Here is a 12979-nt window from a genome sequence, read left to right on the forward strand (position 1 = left end):
GTGCTGTACAATTAATGGTGCTATATCAGTGAATAAAATAAATAAATAATATATGGATTACGTCCGTAGGAGAGGTGACGGTAATCGTCATCTGCTGCATAACTACAGTCCTCTTAATGCCCCTATGGACAGGGTCGGACTTGCCCACAGTAGAACCGGAGAATCCATGGGTGGGCCCCAGTGCCGGAGTGAGCCACTTACTTCCCTACATGAGAAACGCTTGGCCCAATACATTTACATTATGTAAAGACCAAAGCAGCATCTCCTCATTCATTCAACAAGCTACCTAGTTTATTATTTTATAGAAACCGAGGTACATTTGTGAGAGTAATGTAATACAGTATATGCATGTAGCTGAGGAGTGTGCCTCCAGAGTAAAGGTTACTGGTGGGTCCTTGTCACCCCAGTCCGACACTGTCTATGGATATTTGACTAGGCTAAAAAGCGCCGATATCTACGGGTTTGGCTCATGGTCTAATGTTTGCTGGCTCCTGGCAGATGATTGTCAACAGAGTTAAGGATCCGGCATGCCCAGTTTCAGACTACCAGTCCTTACGCTCACTTCAAGATATGCTGCCATCAAAGATGTCTAGTAGAGAGCACAAGAGTGTTCAGCAGGGTGATCGTACCGGTGTGTGGCAGAGTCTGGCGAGATAGCCACCGGCCAATAGTTCAGACGACAGATATCTAATGTATTCGGGGGCTTTAGGCTAACTGTAAATATCTCAGATCTGCCTTTATGAAATCCATTATTTACACGAAGATGCATGGAGAAATCCGAGACTGACGCACATTTCTACCTTGGATATGCCGGTGATGTGTCCACTATCATTCAGAAGGGTCCATGTGAGGCTTTTCCATGAGGAATTTGCAAAAAATAATATACAGTGGGGCAAAAAAGTATTTAGTCAGTCAGCAATAGTGCAAGTTCCACCACTTAAAAAGATGAGAGGCGTCTGTAATTTACATCATAGGTAGACCTCAACTATGGGAGACAAACTGAGAAAAAAAAATCCAGAAAATCACATTGTCTGTTTTTTTTTCATTTTATTTGCATATTATGGTGGAAAATAAGTATTTGGTCAGAAACAAAATTTCATCTCAATACTTTGTGATATATCCTTTGTTGGCAATGACAGAGGTCAAACGTTTTCTGTAAGTCTTCACAAGGTTGCCACACACTGTTGTTGGTATGTTGGCCCATTCCTCCATGCAGATCTCCTCTAGAGCAGTGATGTTTTTGGCTTTTCGCTTGGCAACACGGACTTTCAACTCCCTCCAAAGGTTTTCTATAGGGTTGAGATCTGGAGACTGGCTAGGCCACTCCAGGACCTTGAAATGCTTCTTACGAAGCCACTCCTTCGTTGCCCTGGCGGTGTGCTTTGGATCATTGTCATGTTGAAAGACCCAACCACGTTTCATCTTCAATGCCCTTGCTGATGGATGGAGGTTTGCACTCAAAATCTCACGATACATGGCCCCATTCATTCTTTCATGTACCCGGATCAGTCGTCCTGGCCCCTTTGCAGAGAAACAGCCCCAAAGCATGATGTTTCCACCACCATGCTTTACAGTAGGTATGGTGTTTGATGGATGCAACTCAGTATTCTTTTTCCTCCAAACACGACAAGTTGTGTTTCTACCAAACAGTTCCAGTTTGGTTTCATCAGACCATAGGACATTCTCCCAAAACTTCTCTGGATCATCCAAATGCTCTCTAGCAAACTTCAGACGGGCCCGGACATGTACAGGCTTAAGCAGTGGGACACGTCTGGCACTGCAGGATCTGAGTCCATGGTGGCGTAGTGTGTTACTTATGGTAGGCCTTGTTACATTGGTCCCAGCTCTCTGCAGTTCATTCACTAGGTCCCCCCGCGTGGTTCTGGGATTTTTGCTCACCGTTCTTGTGATCATTCTGACCCCACGGGGTGGGATTTTGCGTGGAGCACCAGATCGAGGGAGATTATCAGTGGTCTTGTATGTCTTCCATTTTCTAATTATTGCTCCCACAGTTGATTTCTTCACTCCAAGCTGGTTGGCTATTGCAGATTCAGTCTTCCCAGCCGGGTGCAGGGCTACAATTTTGTTTCTGGTGTCCTTTGACAGCTCTTTGGTCTTCACCATAGTGGAGTTTGGAGTCAGACTGTTTGAGGGTGTGCACAGGTGTCTTTTTATACTGATAACAAGTTTAAACAGGTGCCATTACTACAGGTAATGAGTGGAGGAAAGAGGAGACTCTTAAAGAAGAAGTTACAGGTCTGTGAGAGCCAGAAATCTTGATTGCTTGTTTCTGACCAAATACTTATTTTCCACCATAATATGCAAATAAAATGAAAAAAAAACAGACAATGTGATTTTCTGGATTTTTTTTTCTCAGTTTGTCTCCCATAGTTGAGGTCTACCTATGATGTAAATTACAGACGCCTCTCATCTTTTTAAGTGGTGGAACTTGCACTATTGCTGACTGACTAAATACTTTTTTGCCCCACTGTATGTGCTCATCATTCTAAATTTTTACCCCAAACCAGACAAAGATCTGCCAGATTTTTTCTTCGCATGTGAAAGCAGTTGCATCAATCCAATTTTATGTTCTGGCTGTGGAATGTTAGCAGATTTTATCACGATTTGAGTATGAATTCTGGTGTAGCTGGTGAACATAGAATTAGATTGCATCCTTTTGTGGATACTATTTGGCCCCTAGTATTGTGGAATTTGCTTTGCTATGTAATTACTTGCATCAGTCCCTGTTACCCTTGCTAGATTTGTTGTTCCATTTCAAAAAACTTTTCTTTGTAGATTCAGTTCGTTGGAAAACCAGAAAGATTGCCCTTCTTCCTCTCTGGGGTCCAACTCTGTTTTTCCACTGGTCTGTGTTGTTTGACTGCAGCGGTGATGCAATGGCAACAGTGCTGAGCTCCGTGGCTTGTGCCTTCTTCACTGGCAAAGCCACTCAGCTCAAAGATTGGCTGCAGCTGTGACGTCACCACTGCAGCCAAACAGACCGGGGCATAGAGCTGGGCCTCAAGAGGTTAAGTAAAGAACAGTTTGTCATTTTACAATGAACTGAACCCATGGAGAAAGGCTTTCTGACCATAGTCGTAGCTTTTCTTTCATTCACCTTTGTTTTACAATGGAGCAGTTATATTTTTCAGCGATACAAAATTTTCAAAAATTTTTGGGATTGTTCCTTAACGACCAAGCCATTTTGTAGGTTAAAGACCAGGCCTTAATTTTGAAATCGGACCATTGTCACTTTATGTGCTTATAACTCTGGAACGCTTCAACGGATCCTGTTGATGACTTTTTTTTTTCGTGACATATTGTACTTCATGTTAGTGGTAAAATTTCTTCGATATGACTTGCGTTTATTTATGGAAAAAACAGAAATATGGCAAAAAAATTTAAATTTTGCAATTTTCAAAATTTTAATTTTTATGCCCTTAAATCCAAGAGATATGTCACAAAAAATAGTCAATAAATAAAATTTCCCACATGTTTACTTTACATTAGCACAATTTTGGAAACAAATTTTTTTTTTGTTAGGAAGTTATAAGGGTTAAAACTTTACCAGCGATTTATCATTTTTACAACAAAATTTACAAAACCATTTTTTAACAGACCACATCACATTTGAAGTCACTTTGAGGGGTCTATATGACAGAAAATACCCATAAGTGACACCATTCTAAAAACTGCACCCCTCAAGGTGTTCAAAACCACATTCAAGAAGTTTATTAACCCTTTAGGTACTTCACAAGAATTGAAGCAATGTGGAAGGAAAAAATGAACATTTAACTTTTTCACCCAAATTTATCTTTGAATACAATTTTTTTTATTTTGTCAAGGGTTTCAGGAGAAAATGAACAACAATATTTGTTGTGCAATTTCTCCTGAGTGCACTGATACCCCATGTCTGAAGGAAGACCAATCTTTAGGCGCACAACAGTGCTCAGAATGGAAGGAGCATCATTTGAGATTTTGAATGTCAAATTGGCTGCAATCGCGTTTGGAGAGCCCCTGATGTGCCTAAACAGTGGAAACCCCACACAAGTGACCCCATTTTGGAAACTAGACCCCCCCAAGGAACTTATCTAAATGTGTGGTGAGCACTTTGAACCCCCAAGGGCATCACAGAAGGTTATAATGTAGAGCCGTAAAATTAAAAAATCATATTTTGTCCACAAAAATGATCTTTTCACCCCCAATTTTTATTTTCCCAAGGGTAACAGGACCCCAAGAGTTTTTGTGCAATTTGTCCTGAGTATGCTGATGCCCCATTTGTGGGGGTAAACCACTATTTGGGCGCATGGCAGAGCTCGGAAGGGAAGCAGCGCCATTTGACTTTTTTGGCTGGAATTGAGATCGGACGCCATGTCGCATTTGGAGAGCCCCTGATGTGCCTAAACAGTGAAAACCCCACACAAGTGACACCATTTTGGAAACTAGATCCCCTAAAGAGCTCATCTACATGTGCGGTGAGAACTTTGAACCCCCAAGTGCTTCACAGAGGTTTATAACATAGAGCCGTGAAAATAAAATAATCATATTTTTTCCACAAAAATGATCTTTTTGCCTCAAAATTTTTATTTTCACAAGGGTAACAGGAAAAACAGGATCCCAAAAGTTGTTGTGCAATTTGTCCTGAGTACGCTGATATTCCATATGTGGGGTGGAAACACTATTTGGGCGCATGGCAGAGCTCAGAAGGGAAGGAGCGCTGTTTTGGAATGCAGACTTTGATGGAATGGTCTGCGGGCGTCATGTTGCATTTGCAGAGCCCCTGATGTACCTAAACAGTGGAAACCCCCCACAAGTAACATCATTTTGGAGACTAGACCCCCAAGGAGCTTATCTAGATGTGTGTTGAGCACTTTGAACCCCCAAGTGCTTCACAGCAGTTTATAACGTAGGGCCGTGAAAATAAAGAAAAAATCATATTTTTTTTCCACAAAAATGATCTTTATTTTCACAAGGGTAACAGGACCCCAAAAGTTGTTGTGCAATTTGTCCTGATTAAGCTGATACCCCATATGTGGGGGTAAACCACTGTGATCGCCTTACTGCGATCCTTGGGAGGCAGAATGCACAAATCCACAAAAGGTGAAGAATTGGTTTTATTTTTTTACGCCATTCCTCGTGCGGTATTAGTGATTAGGCAACTTTATTCCTCGGGTCGGTGCGATTACAGTGACACCAGATTTATACCTTTTTTCATGTTTAGCTTCTGTCACACACTAAAAGACGCTGTTTTTTGGAAGAATTTTTTGTAAGAAATTTTTCCATCGCCGTATTTTGAGAGCTATAATTTTTCTATATTCCATCCGACAGAGTCATGTGCAGGCTTGTTTTTTTCTAGACAAGCTGACGTTTTTATTGGTACCATTTTGAGGCACATAACTTTTTTTGATCGCTTTCTATTCCGATTTTTGTGGAGGCAGAATGAACAAAAATCAGCAATTCAGGAATAGTTTTTTTTATTTCATCGTTCCGCGTGTGTTAAAATTAGTGTGGCAGCTTTATTCTTCAGGTCACTACGATTACAGCGATACCTCATTTATATTGTCAGAAAACAGGTGAGTTCCAGCAGGATGCACAAGAAATATTGTTCACTTAAAAAAAAACTTTTATTGATTATCATAAAAATATGAACAAATATGATGTTCAATGCAAAAATAGCACTAGCAGCACAACACATGTAGCAGCATAATCCTACGCGTTTCGACTCTAGGTCTTAATCATATTTGTTCATATTTTTATGATAATCAATCCAAGTTATTTTTTAAGTGAACAAGATTTCCTGTGGATCCTGCTGGAACTCACCTGTTTTCTGATTATCTCTTCTGAGGCTGCCCAGCCCAGTCCGTGCAGGATCAAGCACTTGGAACTACAGCAAATATGGGTGAGCTGATGAACTTTTTATTTTTCCTCATTTATATTGTGTTTTTATGCTTTGGTGTTTTCTACACAATAAAAACTTTTATCGAAAAAATAATTATTTTTGCATCCCTTTATTCTGTGAGCTATAACTTTTATTTTTCTGCTGAATGGCGGCTTGTTTTTTGCGGGACAAGATGACGTTTTCAGCTGTACCATATTTATTAATATCTGTCTTTTTGATCGCGTGTTATTGCACTTTTTCCAAGTGGTATGATGATACCACTTGGAAAAAGTATAATTTGCTACTTTTTTGTGTTTTTTTTTATGGTGTTCACTGAAGGGGTTAACTAGGGTGACACTTTTATAGATGGGATTTTTACGGACGTGGTGATACCAAACGTGTATTTTTTGTTTATTTTTATTTTTTTTACATAAAAATGTGTATTTTTAGGGGGCTTTTTAGGGTTTTTTTTTATTTTAATATTTCTTTGCATATTTTTTTTTTTTAATTTTTTTTTCCTAGTCCCTTTATGGGACTTTCACTTTCATTTCAGGTATAATACATTGCAGTGCTCCAGCATTGCATTGTGTTATTCCTTATGCTGAAAGCTGCTGACACCATGCTATGAGCATGGTCTCAGCAGCTTTCCGTAGCCGAATGACCCGGAGGTTGTCATGACAACCCACGGGTCATCATGGCACAGGTCGGGCCCCGCAATTACATCACGGGGACGCCGACCTGAGGCAGAGGGAGCCCCCGACCCTCTGCCTCCTCCCCCGAACGCTCCGATCGCGCTAGATCATAGCACTTAGGGGGTTAACAGCCAGGGGCGACGGGGGCGCCGCTCCTGGCTGTCAGTGCAGGCAGCTCAGCCACTGCAGCGCTGAGCTCCTGCACTGATCAATCACAGCGCTTGGGGTGCAGGACCGACTGCAAGGGTCCCTGCACCCCTTGCCATGCCTCTCAGCTGTCTATAACAGCTGTCGGCACTGAACTGTTACTGCGTGTTTACATGCAGTGACAGTTCAAAGGCATGACGTGCACAGTCCGTCCTGGTGCAGTAAGTTACAACCGCCCATGACTGACTGTGCACGTCAATGGACATTAAGAGGTTAACTATATTTTATGTTGTTTGTTACCCGAGTACTAACCGTATGAATGAATCTTTTAAGCTATTATGGTCATATGAATAGTTATTCGTCTTTGTGATGAATTTGCAATATTACCATATTACATACATAATGGCTTTTTTTAAGGACGTGCTTGCTTCTATTTCTTTTTTAGATTTGACGTTTAAAAACATTTGCTACATAACATTTATCCCATAGGGTGAAAAATTTCCTCCAGGAAACATTAATTTTTTTTCCAGTTCTTATTTTTTCCCTGTAACTGGACCAGTTTTATGAGCCATAGTTACAGGGATATACATCATTTCACTTTGCCAGAAGTCACTTGTAGGCTGATCTGAGTTTGGCAAGACTTAGGGTCTGTGCTATACCTGGAAGACCCTCACACATAATTAGCCCCAACTTTGCTAACGATTGAGACAACTTTTTGCTTGGCGGTTTAATATTCTCAGCACGGCCATGGATGGTGGGTCACAGTCGCTAATGACAGTCACTGGAGTGTCTGCTTGTGTCAGTCTTCACTGTGTTTCTGGCATTCTATTCACAATCCACAATGAACTGCGCCTTTATGGGGAGCCCAGCAGAACCCAGTAACAGATGGGAAAAACAAAAAATATATAGAGCAATTACAATAAAATGTATAGGGATTCTGAGTAAATGTTTCTATGGCTGTAATCTCCCGGAGCATCACTTTAAGGTGCATGGAGAGGTCTCCTTCTCCCCCATATTGAGCTATTTGCTTGCTCTATAGACAAAAAGCTAAGTCAAATTAATATCCCGGTATGAACGATGCTAGTAAAATCTGATCTAGCATCCTAAAATTTGATTAATAAGTGTACACTTAATGTATGCAAATGTATCGACCTTTGTCTGTAATCAGGACTGCTGACCACAAAGTACGGTCAGTGGCAAGCAACTAAATATACAGCATGTCATAAGCAAATCAGCCAGTCAGCACATTGATGGGAAAGCTGATATTATATCCTCAGCTTTCATCTGTCTGCAACGCTCAGGTTGTCTGGATGTGTAAAGGTAAAGAATATAGGATTTGGGGGAGATGGCTCACCTTATGGAGACTAGCCGATTATGGAGTCTTATTGGCAATGCTCCATGGGAAAACCGTGCAAATTATCTCTAGAAGGAAAGAAAACTAAATCCCTACTGCCACCTACTGGAGGTTGCTGCCTTCTAAGTCCATGTCTGACCTTATAATGAGTCCTGTAACATATATAGGGATTATTCATGAGCGAACATGCTCGGGTGCTAATCGAGTGTCGTCGGCGTGCTTGAAAAATATGTTCAAGTCCCCGCAGTTGCATGTATTGTGGCTGTTCAACAGTTGCAACACATGTGGGGATTGCCTGTTTGTTAGGCAATCACTGCATGTGTTGTGTCCAATAACCGCAATACATGCAACTGCGGAAACTCGAACATATTTTTCAAGCACGCCGACGGCATCTAGTTAGCATGCTCAGATAACATCTTGTCCAAGCACGTTCGCCCATCACTAGTAGGGATAGCTGTTTAGGGGTAGATGGTTTTCTGGCCTGACACATAACCTTGATCATACTGTGAAGTTTGTTAAAGGGTCAGACTTTGACCTATAGGGCAACTTATTATAGTTGGGTGGATCGATTCATGGGACTCCGGGCAACAGCTCAGTAGTCTATGCCCACTGGATGGGAAGCTTGCAAATCTCTCACCTTTCGGGATCCACAGCACGGCTCTTGATTAACCGGACCTGAGCAACGTCCTCATTGCAGCATGACACACGGATGATGTTCCGCTAGCTGCTCAAAAACCGCATCGGGGATCCCGGAAAGTAAGAGATTTGCAGAGCTCTCACCCAGCGGTGACAGAGTAATGATATAGCCAATGGACCGGAGTCCTGCAAATCCATCCACCCAAGTCTAGTATCTTGTCTTTGCACATATTTTTTTTCCTTCCATGGGGTGGCTAGTTAGCCTAGGAAAACTATTTTTAGAACACTCTGCAAAAGTTTTATGTAGATGTGGAAAAAAAATGGGGCTCATGATTAAGGGAGCTTGGTCTCCAGAAACGCGTCCATCTGACTACTTGTAAGTTGTCACGCTGATGTTTTATTCTCTCTTTGGAATGTGTCCGTGGTGAATAAAACTTTGCTTTTCACTACGCTGATGAGCTGGACATTCTACTTCATTTAGACAGCAGTGAAGCATAGTGGAGGGTCCTGCATATTCATATCAATGAGTTGCCTGTATAATGCAGGACAGCCCATGTCCATGGCGCTGCAGCCAATCGGTGATCTCAGCAACTCGTGCCATTGACTGGAGGAGAGCCACTGAGCTCAGTTACAGGCTGCAAACATGACATCAGAGTTGCAAACTATAGCCGACAACAAGGGCAGGAACTGAGATTTAGTGCTGGACCCGGGGAGGGTGAGGTCTGTTCAATTTGTTTTTTCAAAGCAAGCTGCATTTTCCAAAACCGAAAAAATCACGTTTAAAGCATACCTGTCAATTCAGGTGACTTCTCAGAATAAATGGTCTTGTGGTTGTAAGTAGGAAATAACACTATTACTGGCCTTATGTTTTGCCTTTTCCCCAGTGAATCTCTACTTTTTTTTCCTTTTTCTCTGAGCTAGTGGGTGAAGAATTGCTGCTATGATAACTCTTGCACATATTACACATAGAAAAAAAGATATTGCTCTTCTGTCTGTAGCACAAGTTCAGAAATAGAAGCATTGGGGACATTCTACAAAGGTACTAAGCAGTGTAGATGTAAATCCAGCTCTGCGGTGAGATAAACACTTGCTAGAAAGCTGCAGTAGGGATTTATTTGTCTCTGCCTTTCTTTGCCCTTCCTTCCTTCCTTCTCCTTTAGATGCCGTAGTAATCTAACATTGTAGTGAGCTGCTAGTCTGTCTTACGTACTTTGGCCAACAGTTTTTCAGAGTTAATAATGAGTTCAGAAGGGAAGATAAGTGGCTCATAAGTGGAGAAAGAAGCATATTCGTCTGATAAGATATATTACAAAGTTTATAACGCACCTTTGTATTATTGATTTATGCAAAGTTTGTTGAAGCCGCAGTGACAACGTCAGTGACTGTCATTTACTAACATTATGCATATTCTGATGAGATACTTAGTAGCCGATCCACTGATGTCACAGCAGCTCTGTAAAGCTGAACATGTGGAAAAATAATTGGATTTCTTTTTTCTTTGCACGGTTGTAAATGAAGGTCTGCTTAGCAATAAATGACATATTATACCTTTTATATGTCCTTTTTTTCATTGCTTTTAATATTAATACAGAGAGAGGAGGGGTGTCTTGGGTCCCTAATACAGTTCACTGTACAATGGATCCTTATCAGGAGCCCCATTCTAGGTAACGGGAGCATCCAGGATGTGTCTATGTAAGCAGGAGCTATTTAAAACACACATTGAATTACGCATTATTTAATTTAGCACTGCGGCAATGCAGGGTGGACATCTCATAGCAGCGCTCTTTAAGATGCACGCGACCTTTCCCTTTCTTCCGCCCAAAACTTAATTTTGGTGATTAATGAAATAACCTCCCAAGCATTAATCTGCCTATATGAAGGATTCAAATGAGGAATTATTGACAGCTGATAGCCTAGAAATGTCGAGATTAAGCACATTTTCTCATCTGTCCATCCGAATGTTGGAAAATCTATTGATTGGAATATGACATTGTGTAGAAAGTATCATAAATCTAAACTCCATTAGATTAACAGTGGCATTCAATTAACATAAAATGATATTCTAAGGAAAGGCAGTGCCTGCTGATCCATACTCTGTATACTCATGTATGCTGCTTTATCGTGTCGCTTTGGGGTTGGGCTGCAGCTACTACTTCACTACCAAATTATATTTATTACCCCTAAACTCTATCTGCCAAAGTATTCCTCGGTCTGTGGATCCTACATTCACACCATGGATTCTTCTGCACATTGCAGGCACATGATTGGCTTGCAGAATGTGGTCCTGGGCAGGGGCGAACATATCATTGATGCAACATGGGCTCAAGAGCACCTACTTTCACCTGGAAATAAGCAAGCAACTTCTGTCACCAACATAAATAGGGGCCCATAAACTGTTGTTGCACATGGGCTCTTTTCTGTCTGAGACAGGGCAATTGGCTTCTTATAAACAGAGAGATGGTGAGGGAACATTTAGCTAATTTAAATGAATTTAAATCTCTTGGTCCAGATGAATTACATCCTAGGGTACTGAAAGAGTTAGCAGAGGAAATTGCAGAACCATTAGCCAGAATATTTGACAAATCCTGCAGGACAGGAGAAGTCCCAAAAGACTGGAGAAGAGCATATGTTGTCCCTAGCTTCAAAAAAGGACAGAAGATGGAGGCAAGAAATAACGGGTCAGAGAGCCTTAGGGCCCCGTCACACATAGCGACTCACCAGTGATCCCAACAATGATATCAACTTGTCAGGATTGCTGGTGAGTCGCTACATGATCGCTGGTGAGCTATCAAACAGACAGCTTCACCAGCGATCAGCACCAGCGACGCCGAGCGCACGGCGTCGCTGTGTACTTTAGTTACCAGCGTGCTGATGTAGGGAGCTGGTAGCTAAAGGTACACATTGGGTTTCTAAGGGGCGTGCATCACTTAGAAACCCGATGTGTACCCTGGTTACCAGCTCCCTGCATCAGTGCGCTGGTAACTAAGGTACACATCGGGTTTCTAAGCACCGCCCGGTGCTTAGAAACCCTGTTTACCTTAGTTACCAGCGCGCTGATCGCTGGTCTCCCGCCTGTCATACGCAGCGATGCGTGCTGGCCAGCGGGAGACCAGCGATCAAGAAAATGTCCTGGCTATTCCAGGACGATCAGCGATAACCGGCAGGGGGGCCGGTCGCTGGTCAGTGTCACACACAGCGATCTCGCTGGTGAGATCGCTGTTACGTCACAAAATTTGTGACTCAGCAGCTATCTCGCTAGCAAGATCGCTGTGTGTGATGGTGGCTTTACTTCTATACCAGGAAAGATCTTTGATCAAATGACTAAACAGAATTTCCTTCTATGATGGAATCACTGACTGGATGGATCAGAGAAATGCGGTAGACATAAAAGGTCTCAACTTCAGCAAAGCATTTGATAAAGCATTTGGGAAAGTATCTCCTTATTGAAAAAAGTGGTACTAAATATCTGCACTTCCAATTGGAAGAGTGTTTCAAGTGGGGTACCACAAGGCTCTGTCCTGGCCCCAGTGTTGTTAAACAATTTTATAAATGATCTAGAAAAGGGAATTGAAGGTAAACTAATCAAATTTGCAGACACTGCAAAACTAGGAGGAATAGCTAACATTAGAGAAGAAAGAGAGGATTCAGAAGGATCTAGAGAAGCTTGAACAATGGGCAGCGACTAATAGAATGGTATTTAACAGGGAGAAATGCAAGACTTTACATCTGGGCAAGAAAAATGAAAATTACATCTACAGAATGGGAGGAATAGAACTAAGTACATGTGAACAAGACTTGGGTATACTAATAGATCACAGACTGCACGTCCGTCAACAGTATAATGCAGCAGCAAAAAAGGTAAAAGCAGTTCTAGGATGTATTAAGAGAAGCACAGAGTCTAGATCACAAGAAGTAATTATCACCCTCTACTCCTCCTTGGTCAGGCCTCATCTGGAATCCTGTGTCCAGTTCTGGGCACTACATTTTAAAAAAATAGATTGAAAAACTGGAGCAAGTTCAGAGAAGAGCTACCAGGATGGTGAGCGGACTGCAAAGTATGTCCTAAGAGGAACGATTAAAGGATCTTGGGAATGTTTAGCTTGCAAAAAATAAGGTGAAGAGGAGACTTAATGGCTGTCTACAAATATCTGAACCGCTGCCACAGTGTAAAGGGATCATCATTATTCTCATATGCACAAGGAAAGACTAGAAGCAATGGAATGAAACTGAAAGGAGAAGATACAGATTAGATCATGGAAAAACTTTTTGACA

General features: G+C 41.7%; 1 long non-coding RNA gene across 1 annotated transcript in view; it reads left to right on the forward strand.

The window, feature by feature from the left end:
- LOC141058800 (uncharacterized) overlaps positions 1-12979 on the forward strand; it is a 240568-nt gene that overhangs the window by 39198 nt on the left and 188391 nt on the right. The gene's annotated exons all lie outside the window — the stretch shown is intronic.

The sequence above is a fragment of the Dendrobates tinctorius genome, unplaced genomic scaffold (genome assembly GCF_039654945.1).
Source record: "Dendrobates tinctorius isolate UK_male_01 unplaced genomic scaffold, ASM3965494v1 ptg000214l, whole genome shotgun sequence".
Classification (NCBI taxonomy): domain Eukaryota; kingdom Metazoa; phylum Chordata; class Amphibia; order Anura; family Dendrobatidae; genus Dendrobates; species Dendrobates tinctorius.